The following is a 20556-nucleotide window of genomic DNA, read 5'->3' on the forward strand; positions in this document are numbered from 1 at the left end:
ATCACTAATCTGTTCTCCATATCCAAAATTTTGTAAGCTTTTTTCTTTGAGATTAATCTAAGTTGTTGACTCTGTCAGTAGTTTATTCCATTTTACCTGGGTAGTTATTCCACGGTATAGATGTACCAATTAAACATTTATCCATTAAAAGATACCTGGTTTGTTTCCAGTGTGGGCTATTATGATTAAAGCAGCTATAATAGGTCAAAGAATATCCTCTATATAATTTCAGTTCTTTGACATTTGTAGAAGTTTCTTTTATGGCCCAAGCTATAGTCTATATTGATGAATATTCCATAGTGCTTAAAGAAATGTTTACCTTTTGTTTGGAGGAGCACTCTATAGATAAGTCACTTAGATTCTGTTGGGTGATTGTGTTGTCCAAATCTTCTAAATATTTGCTGATTTTCTGTCTAGCAGGGTTTTTTTGTTTGTTTTTTACTTTCAACATATTATACCTATGTCAATGAATTTGAATTTGATGTAAGTTTCTTATAAACAACATATAGTTGGGTCATGTCTTTTTTTTTTTGCGGTACGCGGGTCTCTCACTGTTGTGGCCTCTCCCGCTGTGGAGCACAGGCTCCGGATGCACAGGCTCAGAGGCCATGGCTCACGGGCCCAGCCGCTCCGCGGCATGTGGGATCTTCCCGGACCGGGGCACGAACCCGTGTCCCCTGCATCGGTAGACGGGCTCTCAACCACTGCGCCACCAGGGAAGCCCTGGGTCATGTTTTCTAATCCACTCTACCCATCGTTATTTTTTGACTACTATAATTAGACCACTTACATTAATTATTGAGATGTTAGAACTCTGCCATTTTACTTTTTAACTTGTTTCCTCTGCTTGTTGTCCCTGTTTCTTTTTACTTGTCTTCATGTGGGTTACTTAAGCATTTTTCTGATTCTTTATATATTTAATTATAGTGTGCTTGAATGTATCTCTTTGTAGTTTTTAAAATAAAAATGTGAGAGTTCCAAACCACACTTCTAAATCATGTTTGCTAACATAGAAAACTATAATTCAATACCCTCAAAAATTGAGAGTCTAATTCACAAACACTAGCTCATTATTTCTTGAGCCAGTGGATTATTCTTGAACACAGCCCTTATTTTTCGAAAGTAATCTTACAGAGATGACTGTGGATACATATAGTTACATGATTCCTACAGATCCCTGACTAAATCAGCCACTAAACTAAGGACAAGACATTTTCCTTTCAGATACATAAAGATAACATTCATTTCTTCCTTATGTCAAATTCAATTTACATTTATAAAATGATATGATGCAACTATTGCTTTGCTTAGTAGAGTATAATATGTGTTGAACATCAGGAGAGCTGTGATAACAGCCTGTAAATATGTTAAGACTGCTTACTTTCCCACAGTCCATGAATCTCAGGGCTGGAAATTAGATTAATGTCAACCTCATATCCTAAGTCAAAACAGGTAGTTGACCATAATATTCATTCTTCCCTTTTTCCTCATTTATTGGGCAAAAGATAAAGTCTGTATTTATAGGCTCCCTTGAAGCTACGTGACTAAATTCCGGCCAATGAGATGCAAAAAGAAGGGGTGTGTGTACCTTTTAGGAAGGTGTTAAAGAAAATGGCATATTCTTCTACTTTCCTTCTCTCTTTCCAACTGGTTAGACTACTGGTTGGCGTTTGTGCTGGTGCAGCCATTTGGAGACTGATACAGAATGATGAAAGGTCTGGACAGTAACATAAAGGCACTTGGTCCTGAAAACTGGCATCCTGAACTTACTGTTTATATAAGAGAGAAATAACCTTCTATCATTTCAAGCTATATTTATTGTGTTCTTTATATGACCACCAGCTGAACATGCTAATAACTGATATACTTCCCAATGTTAATTCCATTGTAAATGCCTCTTCCACACTGAAACTAATATTATTCAGACAAAACTTCCAACAATAGTTACTACTGTAGTAATTATTTAATATTTTAAAACTATTGTCACATCTTTTTTTAAACATTTCAATAACTTGCATTTTCTTTTGCAATATTATGATTGATGTCCTATCTTTTATACGACTTTCATCATACTGTATGAGCAACCACTGCCTGGCTTTTCAACTCTGTAGGTTTAGTACATTCTTTCTTGCTCTCCCTTCACCTCTCTATGTTTCAAATATAACAGTATTATCTTTGTTCATGAATTATGTCATATTACAGTCTTACACATATCTTTTTTTGATGATTTTGTTTCTGCTGAGGACTCTCCTGCCAAACTCCAACTCTTGCCTTTTTAAAAATCTTTTAATTCCTCATCCTCAGTTCTCAGATCAAATATTTCTTCCTTAGAGAAATCTCCTTGACCTCCTTGATCATCTCGTATTCTTTTATTTTATACTTTTACCAAAATGTGTTTCTTTAACTCAGTACTGTATAATTTTTCAATTAATCTCTGTATCCTCTTGTTAGAATAGGAACCCCATGAGTACATATGTTTTTTTTTCTTTTTTGTTAGTGCAAGTACCGAGAACAGCACTTAGCACATAGTAGATGCTCAATAAAAGTTTTTAAATAAATGAACTTTTAAAAACTTCTGGATACTTTTCTTTAGAAATTGTGACTTTGGCTCTTGGCTTACTTACTTTCTCTATACAATATGTCGTGTAATATACTTTGATAGCTTAAAAATCACTGTAGAATACCCATCCAGCAAGTTAGTCTCTCTGCTTCTCAAACTACTATTCAGTAATTTTCTTTCCCAATCTACTTCAGTCATACAATATCATCATCATGCTATGGACACTGATACCACCAAAATGTCAGCCATTCAACACTCTGAATACAATGCCCTATTCATCTTTCTTCCTCAATTATTTCTACTGTCTCATACTTGACAGCAATGTTACTTGCAATCTGCTGACTCTCTATGTTTTGAATCTCCACTGCTCTGAAATTACACTACAAATCATTTCTAAAATACTTTACAACATATATCAGGAAAAAATATACAATCTTCGATGAAGCCAACTGTTGGTGTTCTCTGTGACTGCTGTTAAGCTGTTGACAGGCAATGAGAGTGTCACACCTCAAATGGGGCTTTAGAACTGCCCAGACATCTCATGTCCTCAAGTAATTCATTCTCTGATTGTCCATATAAAAAATGTACCCCAAACCCAGATGTATGACTTAGAATGCCTTCCACTGAAATACCAGAAGTATATGTGGGTTAAGTAATGAGCAAATAAGCAAATAGGAAGATTTCAAGGTTTCTTGATTCAGTTACTCAGCAGTGTCATAAAAGAACTGGGTTCCTTCTATTCTGGCAGTTCCAGTTACTGTTATTACCTTCTCTCATGGTCATGAGATGGCTTCAGTAATTCTAAGCATTGCATGAAGACAGGATGACACTCTGCAAAGAAAAGGGATGTTTCCCTCTAAGCAAGCAAGTATTTGTATTGGTAAGAAAAACCTTTCCCAGAAGCCAATAAGCATACCTTCTCTCAGGTTCCAGAGGGCATAACTGGCACATATGTACATCCTGTTAGCAAGGGGAATGAGATCACAGTGGTCTGTTAGATCATCCAAAATTCTTTATGTTGGCATAGGGTGGCAAATATTTTCCCTAAGTAAGTAGAATGGGAATGGTATTCATTTTCATAAATTTGAAGTTTTGTTAGCCAAAAAAAAAAAAAGATATTGCTTTTGATAGGCAACCAACAGCAGGAAAGTGGTGTCACAGAAGTTAAGGAAGCAACATTTTGAAGAGGGAGAATCCAATTAACTGAATACAATGGTTCTGAGATAAAGTGAGAAATGAAAAAATTGCATTATCAACATGAAGATCATTGACAAATTTTGCAAAAAAGATACACGTGGAGTAGTGAGGTCATACAGGCTTGGAAAGAACAGTTATAATTCTCAAATACAACACTTCTTATAAAATGATACTGTCCAAGGCTGATCCTGCTTGACCTTAACATCATCTGTTTTAAGTATTAAAAGAAGAAGAAAAAAAAAGGAAATGGAGATTGAATCACATATACCGATTAAAATGACAACATTCACATGTTGACCTTAAATAGATCAACTTAGTATGGGCTTTTCATGAGCTACTCTAGTTGGAGTTCAGGAAAATAACATAAAAATAATCCACTGAAGAGAAACCTTAGAAATAATGGTTATTTTTTGCTTTGAATGGAAGTGCAATTTATATAGCATCCTGTGGAATTTACTAATGCTTCACAGTTATCCTAAAAGATCCTTCTTCTACAAGACAACAGATGAATTCCCTTGAGGTAATTCATCACTTTCTATGTAGTAATACCCAAGAATACTTCAAGAACTGATGTGAGGGAAGGAGTTAGTTCTAGGGAAGGTCTAGCATTGAACAGTGTCTTGAAAAAAAAAATTTAAGAAATGTTGTGAATAATCATAGTATCACATACAATACTTTCAGCTCCAGTTAGCATGCTGTTATCTCTCTTTCTGGCATAGTTAGTATTTCATAAAGTGTTCTGATACACTGCAGGGTTACCAACACTGACTTTAATGTAACATTTTTCTTTGAAAGACTGAAACCAAGTGGTCTGTCCAGGGCATCATAAATCTTAGTTTTCATATAGAATATAGATACCATAAACAACATAAAACAGTATTTAAGTCTCAAAGAAGACCAATTTCCAATACAAAATGGGACAGTTATGAGAGTAAAGGAATGAGCAGATGGGAATAGGAACACTCCAATTTACATAAGACTGTCGGAAACAAAATAAAGGAGGCATAGGAGCCCCAAGGATGGTACATGATAGAACAATGACCAAGAAACTGAAATGGTCAACGTGGACAATTCAGCTTTTCAGCCATCTGTAACCAAAGAATATAGAATATCAAGATTTAAATGATATTGCTAAAGACAGATGCTCAAATAACATATACATATATGTATACATATACACACACACACATATATATATTTATAAGCTTTATATGAAGCAAGTTAAGAAGTCATTATTATAAGTAAATATACAATGAACATAATATGATTTGACAAAGCTTTAAGGTAAAATAATTGCATGGAATTAAGCCATAATACATTATAATTCCCTAATTACATACAACATCTTTAAACTTTTAAAGCCATTAAAGCATAGCAGGAATTTAATGGGATATCTAATTTTGTGTACATCTATTGTATGATTAATTTCTTAGAAGTTTTTTGTGAGTGTAGGTGTGTGCTGGGAACTTTCAGACTGTTTATATTCCAACAGTACATTATTGTTCTATTTCTATATATACCTTGGGATTTGCAAAAATAATACAGATGGATTTTCTTACAAACATCAAAGAACATCTCTGTTAAACTGTTTAAAAGGAAGGGAATTTTTCTATAAACCCTTATTGTGTTAAATAGCACAAAACATCAACATATTTCATTGCCACCTTAGTGAAAATAAAGAAAATATACTAAGTAACAACTGACTTAATCACCAAAATAACGGGTAATAAGTCATCTAATAAGCAAACATGATATACGATGCATTCTTATGAATGTTTTAGATGTTTAACCCATAGTAACTTTATGAAGCACTGACTTTTTTAAAACAATTTTATGGATTTGTTAACCAGAGCACAGATAGCTTAAGTCACTGAGTACACTGAAGAGCTAAGACTTGACCCTCGGTAGTGGCTCCAAAACCTGTGCCTATAATGATTATGTTGTTTTGCAAACTTGCTTCTGCATTGTTTTGTTTCATAGACCAGTAAACCAAGATACTATTTTTTTAACTAAATTTTTTTTCAGAGAACACTGGCATAGTATGTAGCAACAATGTAAGAGTATTAATATGATATAATTTAAGGATTTCCCAGAAAAAAAAAATCCCTTTTCTCCTCATTATTTTTATTCTCAATCCATTAATTATTTTTATTCTCAATCCATTAATAAATAATTCCCTTTACTTATAATACAGCAAAATAAAAATGCTTATGGGTGGGGAAATACTTTATGCTGTAATGAATCACCTATTCTTTTGTATAAGGTTCCTAAAATGTGGTCAAAGGATTTCTAGAATAAGAATTTCCATGTGTGCTAATTATTTAAACACTTCTAGACATATAGCTTATTTCTACTGGTAGAGACTGAAAGTGGATATTAAACAAGCTCTGAAGTGACATATATATACAGTAAAATTTCAAACCTTGGCTCTCATTAATTAATTATATGTATTTTTCTAAAAATAAGACTTGGGGTAAGCATGAAGATACTGGATCCCTCAACTTGTTAAGCTATGATGCTACTGAAGATGGAAGATAGTGTATTCAGAAGACATGGGAAAGTGGTAATAGATTCTTGCATACTTTAAAATGCCACCGAGAGATGTCACTGACTGAATGAGGATGGTTTCAAAATCATTAGCTTTTTGTCAAAATTAAATATTCATAATTGCAGAAGATCAACTGTCTAAAGTACTCTAAAATGTTGAGAATATATTTTTTAGATTTTCCTTTACCAAAAAGTACAGTGTTTAGCTTAAACTATACTTAAATAATTGAAAAATAATATTAATTTGATGAATACAAGCAAAATGCTATTCAAATACATTTTAATAAATTACTCTTTTGTTATTTTTATAAAATTGTGTCTATTGCTTTAAATATCTACATAATTTACTGGCACTTTTAAGTCTTTGACATGTACAATTCCCTATTTTAAATTATCGTTGAAAAGAGAATTGCTTGTATTTTTGAGAATTTTCAAAAGCCAAACCAAGGCCTACACATATTTGAACAGTCCAACATTAAAACTTGAAATAAAAAAATGACTATTTACTAAGGAATAAAATTGTGTGGGAAGGAGGTAAAAAGAAGCTAAAGAAAATGGCAACAGATTTTAAAGTTCCTTTCTTACTCAAATGATCCAATTTGAGCTGGAAAACAACCCATGTAATCTGCAGGGTATCAGTAAGAAACAGAGCAGCAGATGAGTAGGAACTGACATCTGTGGCTTGGGAAAATATTTGGCAAGGACAGCAAAAAACAAGAAGTTAAAGAACTCTACATGGCCATAAAAATGTAGTCTTTGAAAAAACATAGGGCAGTTTAAATCTTACTTTTATTTTCTTCCCTTATTAAGTAATATATATATTTGGCAGTATAGCAATAAGTGAGAAGTCAAAAGAGTCATTCTGAAAGCAATAAATAAATGCATCTTATGGAAGACAGAAATATATAGAAGTGCATTTTTATATGGAGTAATTTAAAATATTTAATGTAAATCCACAATACTTTGGAAAATACATTTCAGGTTCCTTCTTTGACACTCCTGCAAAACCCATAGGATTCTGCTGTTCAAGAAGAATCTTTTGAGGTTTACATAATTCTTCCCCTCAGAAAATAAAATCTGTGAGAACAATTGAACACACTGTATTTATCCTAATCTCTTCGAGTTAAAATAACAAATAAATTATCAAGATGAACTACAAAGTAGAGATATTAAATCTATACAGGGCCTATGATTACTGATATAATTTTAAATTTTCAACTAAAATTAAATAGACTACACAAATTCATTACTATAATCCAAAAGTCATCAAAGGTCAAAACCAAATGCTTGAGAAAATATGCATTTGACAGTAAAGAAATAAACAAAGAAATGTTAAAGCAAACACTTTTTTTCGGTGATATTAAATCAGACTTCCCTTTATGAGTTTTAGAAACAACTTAAAATACAGTAAACCCCATGATAGTACTATCCCGTCTCACAATAACAGACATTGGGGTATAATGTGAATTTTTAATTGGATCTTATTTCTCAAAGTAAAGTTCATATTTTCTGCTTGGATGTGGGGTGGGAGAAACGGAAGGCGGTTATTAAATGACAGGGTTGTGATCATGTGGATCTTCCTAAGTTGAGTGTATGGTCAGCTGCATGCGTACTAAATTCTTCTAGCTTTAATTTTCTGCTTTTTCTGACAGTACAGACTGCCTAAAAAGTATTGCTTTTTATTATTCTTGCTATAGTTTGACTCTACATTTTATTTGATTGATATTTTTAAGCCCAAGTATTACGTTTTAGTGGAATATGATACTACATATAAAGAACAAGCAAACTAATCAAAAACTCATTCTTAATTCTTCAGATTTCCACAATTGGAACATCCTGATAAGATGAAATGAGACCTCCGGAATACTAGAGTTCAAATAGCAACAGTACAAAAATACTGCATTCACAAAAAATTTTGCATACATAATAGATGTTAAATTTTGGAAATACACTAAAATTGAATATCAAACACATTTCAACATATTAAATATTTTTCATAATAAAATATATCCGGGCTTCCCTGGTGGCGCAGTGGTTGAGAGTCCGCCTGCCAATGCAGGGGACGCGGGTTCGTGCCCCGGTCCGGGAAGATCTCACATGCCGCGGAGTGGCTGGGCCCGTGAGCCATGGCCGCTGAGCCTGCGCGTCCGGAGCCTGTGCTCCGCAACGGGAGAGGCCACAACAGTGGGAGGCCCGCGTACAGCAAAAAAAAAAAAAAAAAAAAAAAAAAAAAATATATATATATATATATATATATCCCATGACTAAAAAAGGAAGTGAAATATTTACATATGTTCTTTACTAACCCTTAACTCAGCACCTCAGTAACAGTCTAGTAAATGGCCTCTGCTGATTTACCTGTGAGCCCATCTCCAGGAAATGCTATTAATCCAGTTAATTTATCTTAGGTCTACATTCTGCATTCTCTAAGAACTGGCTAGAAATGATCTGTGGATTCTGAGCAATCCTGACCAGTCTAATTTTGAGTTGAGTCATCTAAATGGTAATTAAAGCACTAAAATAACCTTTTTGCCATGGCCGTTGGCTACATTTGTACGATCACTTTAATTCCTCACAGTTTACCCCCCATGGCCAATATTCTTCACCTGGGATATGTCTTATTGGCATCCAAATAAAATAGCCTTGAAATAATGGATTGGTTTTATGGATTAATGCAAAGTTGTTTCAAGAAACTCGAATTGCAGAAAACCTGTTTCTTGATATATAAGGGTTTTAAATCCTGCTAAACCTCCTAGTTAAATATGTTTTTTAAAAAATAATAAAGCAGCAGGGGAAGTGCTATGTGTGGCAAGAGCAAGCTCTCAACAAATATTTGTTGACTGACTGAATGAACAAATGAATGAATACGCTGGCCTCCCTCATTTAATTGGTAATTATTACTGCAGATTCCCAAATCATTTGAATGGAATCTATTCTTTCCAATTTTAATTCATATTTTAAAAAATCAAGTATAGTTTGCATCAGAGCATGTATTTCACCTACTGGGCCTTATGGTTTCTGCTTGGTGGAGCTCTACACAGCAACAGGCATTTAACAAATATTTACTGTGGGCCTACCATGCGCCAATGTGCAAAATAGAGGGGTTTTTTTTATTGCAGTATAGCTTATTTACAATATTGTGTTAGTTTCAGGTGTATAGCATAGTGCTTCAGTATTTTTGCAGATTCTGTTCCATTGCAGGTTATTACAAGATAATGGGTATAATTCCGTGTTCTATACAGTAAATCCTTGCTGCTTATCTATTTTAAATATAATAGTCTGTATCTGTTAATCCCATCCCCCTAATCTATCCCCACACCCTTCCCTTTCCACTTTGGTAAGCACAAATTTGAAACTTGAGGGCATTACTCTAAGTGAAATAAGTGAGACAGAGAAAGACAAATATTGTACTATTCACTTATATGTGGAGTCTAAAAAACAAAAGAAAACAGAACTCAAACTCATAGAAACAGAGAATGGAAAAGTGGTGGCCTGGGATTGAAAGGTGGGAGAAATAGGAGATGTTGGTAAAAGGGTGCAAACTTTCAGCTATCAGATGAGTAAGTTTGAGGAACTAACGTAAAACCTGATGACTATAGTTGATAACACTGTATTGTGTAACTGAAATTGCTAAGACGTTAGAGAGAATCAATATTCTCACCAAAAATGAAAACATACAATGTGAGGTGATAGATATGTTAATTATATGGTGAAATCCTTTCACAATGTATACGTGTATCAAATCATCATGATGTACACTTTAAATACCTTGAAACTGTATATGTCAATTATACTTCAACAAAGCTAAAATAAAAAGTAAAAATATAAAACTAAAAAAATGAATAAAACATTTAAAAACCAGAATATAATGTACTTTTAAATGGTCTACCATAGAGTCAAAGAAAGATAAAACAACTATTATGCTACATAAGACTTGATAAAATAGGTTGGTGGTTTACACACTTTGGCTAAGAATGAAGGAGAAAGACCATTCTATGCAGATTTTGGATATGGAGCTTACAATAACCAGGCTGTCTGGTATGACAGTGAATGTCAGAGTTTAAAATCTTAGAATCAAAGCATAGCTCCGGGTGATGTGATCAAAGTCTTAATTGTTCTTGCAGATGACTGAAACCTAATAAAGATGAAATTCACTGGAGTTTGAAGATTTACAAAATATATTTAGCAAAATTTAGAAGAGAAATAAGTCATCAATAAGAAATCAGAAGTTGCTAAGATATATGACAAAACATATCTACATACAAAGAAACTGAGCAAGGTCCCAAACTGCTAAAGACTTCCTGGGCATAAATAAATAATGGCAATGAGATTACAGAGGCATGCATGAACTTCCGATTTAGCAACTTTAATGGTAGTGGTAGATCGATAATTTGCAAATAAAAGTGAGGTAGTAGTAATATGATGACCCATAAGACCATTTCTATAATTAGTTATGGGAGTGGGATGCATACTGTCCCTGACTGAAAGGGAAGTTATCACCAAGGAACAACAGGGAAACTATTAAATAACTGTAAATGTTCAAGACTGTGAAAATTTTGTCATGTGAAAATGCAGATTTCCTGGGGCTAAACAGAAGAAGTAGAAGAGATGCTACAAAAAATTTATTGATTGGCTAGGGAAACATAAATTATTTAAGTTTCAGAATATGTCAAAATATAGAAGAAAGAAAGTGTACCTTGAGATGATTTCAGACATGAGAAAATGTAGGTAAAATTAAACTGGATTTTCCAGCATCACTATAACAGGTGATTTATCTACACTTCCTGAATTGTGACACTTCCAATACCTCAAACTCTTTTGTATTTGTTATTGTTTTGCCTTTGGAGCACCCCAGTGATAAAGGCAGTTTGGTGTTTTAGTCCCATTTTCTGGGTGAAGTAGCTTATGCCTAGAGAGATAATACTTCTGTTCAAACTGAGATCTAGGACTTAGAATTGAATGTCCCAATCAGGACTACATTCCACATCAATAATACGTTCCAGGTGTTAGATATTAATCTTCGCCACAAATTGTGAAATGTATTTTCTGTCATGTTTCTTTGATTTCTTTTCTAATAATCTTCTACAAATATGCCTTACACAGGAGTTATTAGAGTTTATTTGAATAAAATTTTATTACAAAAACTTAATTGGAATTGATAGATTATACAAATTGAAAACCCTGTGGTTGGTAAAATAAACTATTCTCCTCCTGAAAAATAAAAACTTATCTATTGGATGAACCTTTAAGAAGGCAGGGGAGTAAGATGTGGAAATCACCTTCCTCCCCACAAATACATCAAAAATGCATCTACGTGTGGAACAACTCCTACACAACACCTACTGAACGCTGGCAGAAGACCTCAGACTTCCCAAAAGACACCAGAGGGCGACTTACATGCAGAGGCAGGGCCAGGTCCAAGGCAGAACCCCAGGAGCTGTGCAAACAAAGAAGAGAAAGGGAAATCTCTCCCAGCAGCCTCAGGAGCAGCTGATTAAATCTCCACCATCAACTTGATGTACCTGCATCTGTGGAATACCTGAATAGACAACGAATCATCCCAAAATTGAGGAGGTGGACTTTGGTAGCAACTGTAGGCTTGGGGTTTGCTGTATGCGACTGACTAGTTTCTGATTTATGTGGTTATCTTAGTTTAGCTTTTAGCGCTTATTATCATTGGTGGAGTTGTTCATTGGTTTTGTTGCTCTCTTCTTTTTGTTTTATAATTTTTTGATTTATTTTTTTAATTTTAATAATATTTTTAATTCTTTATTTTAATAACTTTATTTACTTATTTTTTCTTTCTTTCATTTTCTCCCTTTTCTTCTGAGCCATGGGACTGACAGGGTCTTGGTGCTCCGGCCAGGTGTCAGGCCTGAGCCTCTCAGGTGGGAGAGCTGAGTTCAGGAAACTGGACCACCAGAGCCTCTCGGCCCCACGTAATATCAGTTGAAGAGAGCTCTCCCAGAGATCTCCGTCTCAATGCTAAGACCCAGTTACACTCAATGACCAGCAAGCTGCAGTGCTGGACACCCCATGCCAAACAACTAGCAAGACAAGAACACAGCCCCACCCATTTGCAGAGAGGCTGCCTAAAATCATAATAAGTTCACAGACACCCCAAAACACACCACCAGACATGGCCCTGCCCACAAGAAAGACAAGATCCAACCCCAACCACCAGAACACAGGCACCAGTCCCCTGCACCAGGAAGCCTACACAAGCCACTGAACCCACCTTACCCACTGGGGGCAGACACCAAACCAACGGGAACTATGAACCTGCAGCCTACAGAAGGGAGACCCCAAACACAGTCAGTAAACACAGTGAGAAGACAGAGAAATATGCAGCAGACAAAGGAGCAAGGTAAAAACCCATCAGACCAAACAAATGAAGAGGAAAGAAGCAGTCTACTTGAAAAATAATTCAGAGTAATGATAGTAAAGATGATCCAAAATCTTGGAAACAGAATGAAGAAAATACAAGAAACATTTAACAAGGACCTAGAAGACCTAAAGAGTAAACAAACAATGATGAACAACATAATAAATGCAATTAAAAATTCTCTAGAAGGAATCAATAGCAGAATAACTGAGGCAGAAGAAAGGATAAGTGACATACAAGATAAAATAGTGGAAATATCTACCGCAGAGCAGATTAAACAATGAAAAGAATTGACGACAGTCTCAGAGACCTCTGGGACAACATTAAATGCACCAACATTTCAGTATATGGGTCCCAAAAGCAGAAGACAAAGGGTCTGAGAAAATATATGAAGAGACTATATTTGAAAAATTCCCTAATATGGGAAAATAATGGTCAATCAAGTCCAGGAAGTGCAGAGAGTGCCATATAGGATAAATCCAAGGAGAAACATGGCAAGACACATATTAATCAAACTATCAAAAATTAAATACGAAGAAAAAATATTAAACACTGGAAGGGTAAAGCAACCAATAACATACAAGGGAATCCCCATAAGGTTAACAGCTGATTGTTCAGCACAAACTCTGCAGGCCAGAAGGCAGTGGCAGGATATATTTAAAGTGATGAAAGGGAAAAACCTACAACCAAGATTACTCTACCCAGCAAGGATCTCATTCAGGTTCGATAGAGAAATTAAAACCTTTTCAGACAAGCAAAAGCTAAGAGAATTCAGCACCACCCAACCAGCTTTACAATAAATGAGAAAGGAACTTAACTAGGCAGGAAACACAAGACAAAGAAAAGACCTACAGTAATAAACCCAAAACAATTAAGAAACTGGTAATAGGAACATACATATTGATAATTACCTTGAATGTAATTGGATGAAATGCTCCAACCAAAAGACACAGGCTCACTGAATGGATACAAAACCAAGATCCGTATATATACGGTCTACAAGAGACCCACTTCAGACCTACGGATACATACAGGTTGAAAGTGAGAGGATGGAAAAAGGTATTCATGCAAATGGAAATCAAAAGAAAGCTGGAGTAGCAACACTCATATCAGACAAAATAGAGTTTAAAATAAAGACTATTAGAAGACACAAAGAAGGACACTACATAATGATCAAAGGATCAATCCAAGAAGAAGATATAACAATTGTAGATATTTATGCACCCAACATAGGAGCACCTCAATACCTAAGGCAAATGCTAACAGCCATATAAGGAGAAAACGACAGTAACACAATCATAGTAGGGGACTGGAACACCCCACTTTCACCAATGGACATATCAACCAAAATGAAAATAAATAAGGAAACACAAGCTTTAAATGACACATTAAACAGGATGGACTTAATTGATATTTATAGGACATTCCATCCAAAAACAACAGAATACACTTTCTTCTCAAGTGGTCATGGAACATTCTCCAGGAGAGATCACATCTTGATCACAAATCAAGCCATGGTAAATTTATGAAAATTGAAATTGTATCAAATATCTTTTCTGACCACAGCACTATGAGACTAGATATCAATGACAGGAAAAAAAAAATGTAAAAAATATAAACACATGGAGGGTAAACAACACACTACTACATAACCAAAAGATCCCTGTAGAAATCAAAGAGGAATCCAAAAAATACCTGCAAACAAATGACAATGAAAACACGATGACCCAAAACCTATGGGATGCAGCAAAAGCAGTTCTAAGAGGGAAGTTTATAGCAATACAATCCTACCTCAGGAAACAAGAAAAATCTCAAATAAACAACCTAACGTTACACCTAAAGCAATTAGAGAAAGAAGAACAAAAAACCCCAAAGTTAACAGAAGGAAAGAAATCATAAAGATCAGATCCAAAATAAATGAAACAGGAATGAAGGAAACGATAGCAAAGATCAATAAAACTAAAACTTCGGTCTTTCAGAAGATAAACTAAATTGATAAACCATTAGCCAGACTCATCAAGAAAAAAAAGGGAGAAGACTCAAATAAATAGAATTAGAAATGAAAAAGGAGAAGTAACAACTGACACTGCAGGAATACGAAGGATCATGAGAGATTACTACAAGCAACTCTATGCCAATAAAATGGACAACCTGGAAGAAATGGACAAATTCTCAGAAATGCACAACCTGCCAAGACTGAATCAGGAAGAAATAGAAAATATGAACAGAGCAATCACAAGCACTGAAATTGAAACTGTGATTAAAAATCTTCCAACAAACAAAAGCCCAGGACCAGATGGATTCACAGGTGAAATCTATCAAACATTTAGAGAAGAGCTAACACCTATCCTTCTCAAACTCTTCCAAAATATGGCAGAAGGAAGAACACACCCAAACTCATTCTACGAGGCCACCATCACCTGATACCAAAACCAGACAAAGATGTCACAAAAAAAGAAAACTACAGACCAATATCACTGATGAACATAGATGCAAAATTCCTCAACAAAATACTAGGAAACCGAATCCAACAGCACATTAAAAAGATCATACACCATGATCAAGTGGGCCTTATTCCAGGAATGCAAGGCTTCTTCACTATACGCAAATCAATCAACGTGATACACCACATTAACAAGTTGAAGGATAAAAACCATATGCTTATCTCAATAGGTGCAGAGAAAGCTTTCGACAAAATTCAACACCCATTTATGATAACAACCCTCCAGAAAGTAGGCATAGAGGGAACTTTCCTCAACATAATAAAGGCCATATATGACAAACCCACAGCCAACATCATTCTCAATGGTGAAAAATTTAAACCATTTCCACTAAGATCAGGAACAAGACAAGGTTGCCCACTCTCACCACTAATATTCAAAACAGTTTTCGAAGTTTTAGCCACAGCAATCATAGAAGAAAAAGAAATAAAGGGAATCCAAATTGGAAAAGAAGAAGTAAAACTGTCACTTTTTGCAGATGACATGATACTATACATAGAGAATCCTAAAGATGCAACCAGGAAACTACAACAGGTAGTCAATACATTTGGTAAAGCAGCAGGATACAAAAGTAATGCACAGAAATCTCTTGCAGTCCTATACGCTAATGATGAAAAATCTGAAAGTGAAATTAAGGAAACACTCCCAATTAACACTACAACAAAAAGAATAAAATACCTAGGAATAAACCTGCCTAAGGAAACAAAATTCCTGTATGCAGAATACTATAAGAAACTGATGAAAGAAATTAAATTAAAGATGATACAAACAGATGGAGAGATATACCATGTTCGTGGATTGGAAGAATCAACATTGTGAAAATGACTATACTACCCAAAGCAATCTACTGATCAATGCAATCCCTATCAAACTACCAATGGCATTTTTCACAGAACTAGAACAAAAAATTTCACAATTTGTATGGAAACACAAAAGATCCCGAATAGCCAAAGCAATCTTGAGAAAGAGAAACAGAGCTGGAGGAATCAGGCTCCCTGAGTTCAGTCTATACTAGAAAGTTACAGTAATCAAGACAGTACGGTACTGGCACAAAAACAGAAAGACAGATCAATGGAACAGGACAGAAAGCCCAGAGATAAACCCATGCACATATGGTCACCTTATTTTTGATAAAGGAGGCAAGAATATACAATGGAGAAAAGACAGCCTCTTCAATAAGTGGTGCTGGGAAAACTGGACAGCTACATGTAAAAGAATGTAATTAGAACACTCCCTAACACCATACACAAAAATAAACTCCAAATGGATTAAAGACCTAAATGTAAGGCCAGACACTCTAAAACCCTTTGAGGAAAACATAGGCACAACACTCTATGACATAAACCACAGCAAGATGCTTTTTGACCCACCTCCTAGAGAAATGGAAGTAAAAACAAAAATAAACAAATGGGACCTAATGAAACTTCAAAGCTTCTGCACAGCAAAGGAAACCATAAACAAGACCAAAAGACAACCCTCGGAATGGGAGAAAATATTTGCAAATGAAGCAACTGACAATTGGATTAATCTCCAAAATTTACAAGGAGCTCATGCAGCTCCATATCAAAAATAAAAACCAACAACCCAATCCAAAATTGGGCAGAAGACCTACATAGACATTTCTCCAAAGAAGATATACAGATTGCCAACAAACACATGAAAGGATGATCAACATCACTAATCATTAGAGAAATGCAAATCAAAACCACAATGAGGTATCACTTCACACCGGTCAGAATGGCCATCATCGAAAAATCTACAAACAATAAATGCTGGAGAGGGTGTGGAGAAAAGAGAACCCTCTTGCACTGCTGGTGGGAATGTATATTGATACAGCCACTATGGAGAACAGTATGGAGGTTCCTTAAAAAACTAAAAATAGAATTACCATACGACCCAGCAATCCCACTCCTGGGCATATACCCTGAAAGAACCATAATTCAAAAAGAGACATGTACCACAATGTTCATTCCAGCACTATTTACAATAGCCAGGATATGAAAGTAACCTAAGTGTCATCGAAGGATGAATGGATAAAGAAGATGTGGCACATATATACAATGGAATATTACTCAGCCATAAACAGAAGCGAAGTTGAGTTATTTGTAGTGAGGTGATGGACATAGAGACTATCATTCAGAGTGAAGTAAGTCACAAAGAGAAAAACAAATACCATATGCTAATACATATATATGGAATAGTTATTTCAAAAATTGGTCTGAAGAACCCAGGGGCAGGACAGGAATAAAGACACAGACACAGAGAATGGACTTGAGGACATGGGGAGGGGGAAGGGTAAGCTGGGACGAAGTGAGAGAGTGGCATGGACATATATACACTACCAAATGTAAAACAGATAGCTAGTGGGAAGCAGCCGCATAGCACAGGGAGATCAGCTCGGTGCTTTGTGACCACCTAGGGTGGTGGGATAGGGAGGGTGGGAGGGAGACGCAAGAGGGAGGAGATATGGGGATATATGTATATGTATAGCTGAATCACTTTGCTATAAAGCAGAAACTAACAATTGTAAAGCAATTATACTCCAATAAAGATGTTAAAAAAAAACAACTTATGTATTAATTCTGGAATAAAATGGAAACAAAGTCCCAGCAGAAGGGAGCAACAGATGTTTTCCTCTAGGAAAACTGCAGCTGATTTTACAATTTTCAATCCCATGCAACATACTGTGTCACTTGGTGACAGATAACAGTACAAAAACAATCCTAAATCATAGGTATTTTTTGAAATGTCAGGTATGGTGGATGTGTTAAAATGAGAAAAAACATTTTTATTCCAATGTGTTCAAAAATACTATTTTACTCTGAACACCATCTTTATCGTATAGCATCTAGAGATTTACACTTTCATAAGAGGAACAGAAACAGGGCATCACAAAGATCTGTTTGTCATTTGGTGGTTACACATAACCAGAGCTAAAGTACCACTGAATCAAAACACAGTAGATACTAAGAAAAAAAGATTTGGGGCTGATTATTGAGACGTGAATCAGAAATGCCAATAAAGCAGGGAAAAAGAGAAATCTAGATATTTGAATAAAGGTATCAAATTATTACTGCAATCTTTGAAGAGAGAGTATTGCATTTGCTTTAAACAGTGTGAAAAAAATACGGTTTTGCAAGTCATTTGGTTTGTAATATAATGAACCAAATGGCTTGCAGAAATTTTGGATGAATTCCAGTTCAACAGCCACTATTCAAATTGATAGTGACAGCTCATTCGAGAGAAAAATGTTATTTTCAAATGATTGATATGAATTCAAAGGGGTGTGAAGAACTATAGTGTACTTTGTGCACAGGAGTTGTGACAGGTTGGCACATCTTTAATTCTGATTTAAAACAAGCCAGGGCATTGCAGTTTCCAACACCATTAAGTCTATATACCAAAGAAATTATTTGACTCACCGGAATATTCCACAAAACAAAATCTGCCAAAATTTCAAAACTGTGAGTCTGATTTCTGTATTAGATTGGCACGCTATCTGCTAAAACTAATTCCAATGTTTTCTTCCATTAATAAGAGGGAAAAAATTCATATATATTAAGGAAACTTGATCATAACTTAGTAAATACTCTTCTCTAATTGTGAAACTCAGAGGTGTACCAGGTGAAAGGAAATAGAGTCCCTGCCATAAAAATACAACATTAAAACTTGACATCAAAATAACTGGGTCATAATTCTACTGAATGACAAAGAGGGCTAAATGCAGAATAATGGCAAAATCCTTCAACCCATTTAGATTGTACTGATTTGGAATATATACATTTTAATTCATTAATCGTATTCTCACAAAGGCTAATTAGTGTTTTTCCAATATAAAAGCATTGAGAGGAGACCATCTGTACACTTTTGAGGGTGGGTTTTTCCTGAAACTATTCTGCTTTTTCAAAGTTTCTGTTGTTACAAAGTGGCATCATCTTACTGAACTATATCCTAGAAATGACTATTCTAATAGCTGTGACTTACAAAAAAGTTAAGGTGGGTTGTCTATTTAGTGAGATGTTTTATATATTGTCATTTTACTCAAAAGCATTGTAGGCCCTTTTTCCTAATTTATGTATGCTAATTGTCATAAGCTGTTATTTGCGATGCTAGTCAAAAACAAAAATGGACTACAGGTCAAAGAAGTACCTGTATGCATACTACCAGGCATGAGTCAGTTATTTTTCAATGAAACTGACAGGAATCAAAATCAAAATCTAACTGCAAAGAGCAGGCTGTAAATAGCTTTAGGCAAGGTTTGATAGAGACATCCAAAATTTTCCTGAAGAAAAAAACGTTCTTCAGGAATATTTCTGTCTTTTGGCTACGTGATCATTCTCTTGGGACATCTCTACACGACGGCACAAATGAACAACAGAAGATCTAGGCTTAAAGATATCTTACTGTCAATAACCTTTAAAAGAAGATGTCGGGACTTCCCTGGCGGTCCAGTGGTTAAGATTCCATGCTCCCAGTGCAGAGGGCACAGGTTCGATCCCTGGTCGGGGAACTAAAATCCCGCATGATGCACAGCGCGGCCAATAAATCAATCGATCAATAAATGAATGAAGATGTCACCTTTTTCTGTACCCCTTTCAACTCATTAAAATAAATCTGACTGGCTCAGTTTTGGTAAAGTGTCCTTTTATCAACTAAAAATCATGCCCAAAGGAATGGTACACATTGACCTGCCTTAAAATTCTACTACTGCGTTTCTTACATTGAAGGCCTCATTTGTAGACCACATCACATAAGGGAGGAGCAATTTCCCGAAGTAACTGAAGGAATCTGTTACCTAAGGAAAGAAGAGCAACAGATGCTGAAAGAAACGATAAGATAGCCAAATTATCTCTGTGATTAGCCTCTATAACACTATTTTCTCCTTCAATCTCTTAAATTCCCATTTTTAAAATCTCACATTTATGCTACTGCAGATCATCATCTCCACAGGACCACTGTGAAATGTTTGTATTGTGCATCAAGAAAGAAAAGAAGTCTCTGTACTGAAGCAGAGGAGAATTTTAAAAATAAATGTAATATTCAAAATAAAGTAATATGTCTTTACTCATACACCAGCACAAATGGCCTCAATGTTATTTTACTCTTGAAATACACAACAGGGCTCTTACATGTTAAAATGCAGTGCTGTTTTTATTTAGCTGGGTGTATGAGAATCAGGAAATTTGGAGCAAGCAACAGCTTCAATGGAGCCCTTCATTGAGACAAATCATAAATCACTTAAAGGTATATTCAAATGGATTGAGTATGTGAAGATAAATGTCTAGTGCTTACAAATTTAGTTTGAAGCCAAATAATGTAAAATATATAAGTTCAATATTTCTATTTTTCAGCTGTGCACATTATCA

General features: G+C 35.1%; 1 long non-coding RNA gene across 1 annotated transcript; it reads right to left on the minus strand.

Moving 5' to 3' along the window:
• Window positions 1-3434: 3434 nt before the first annotated feature.
• Window positions 3435-20304, minus strand: LOC307179613. Its single transcript, XR_013825446.1, has 3 exons — window positions 19911-20304; window positions 11702-11741; window positions 3435-3520 (listed from the first exon to the last, which is right to left on the minus strand). It is a non-coding gene; the product is annotated as an uncharacterized lncRNA (long non-coding RNA).
• Window positions 20305-20556: the final 252 nt, after the last annotated feature.

Source organism: Stenella coeruleoalba (assembly GCF_951394435.1).
Source record: "Stenella coeruleoalba genome assembly, chromosome: 21".
NCBI lineage: Eukaryota > Metazoa > Chordata > Mammalia > Artiodactyla > Delphinidae > Stenella > Stenella coeruleoalba.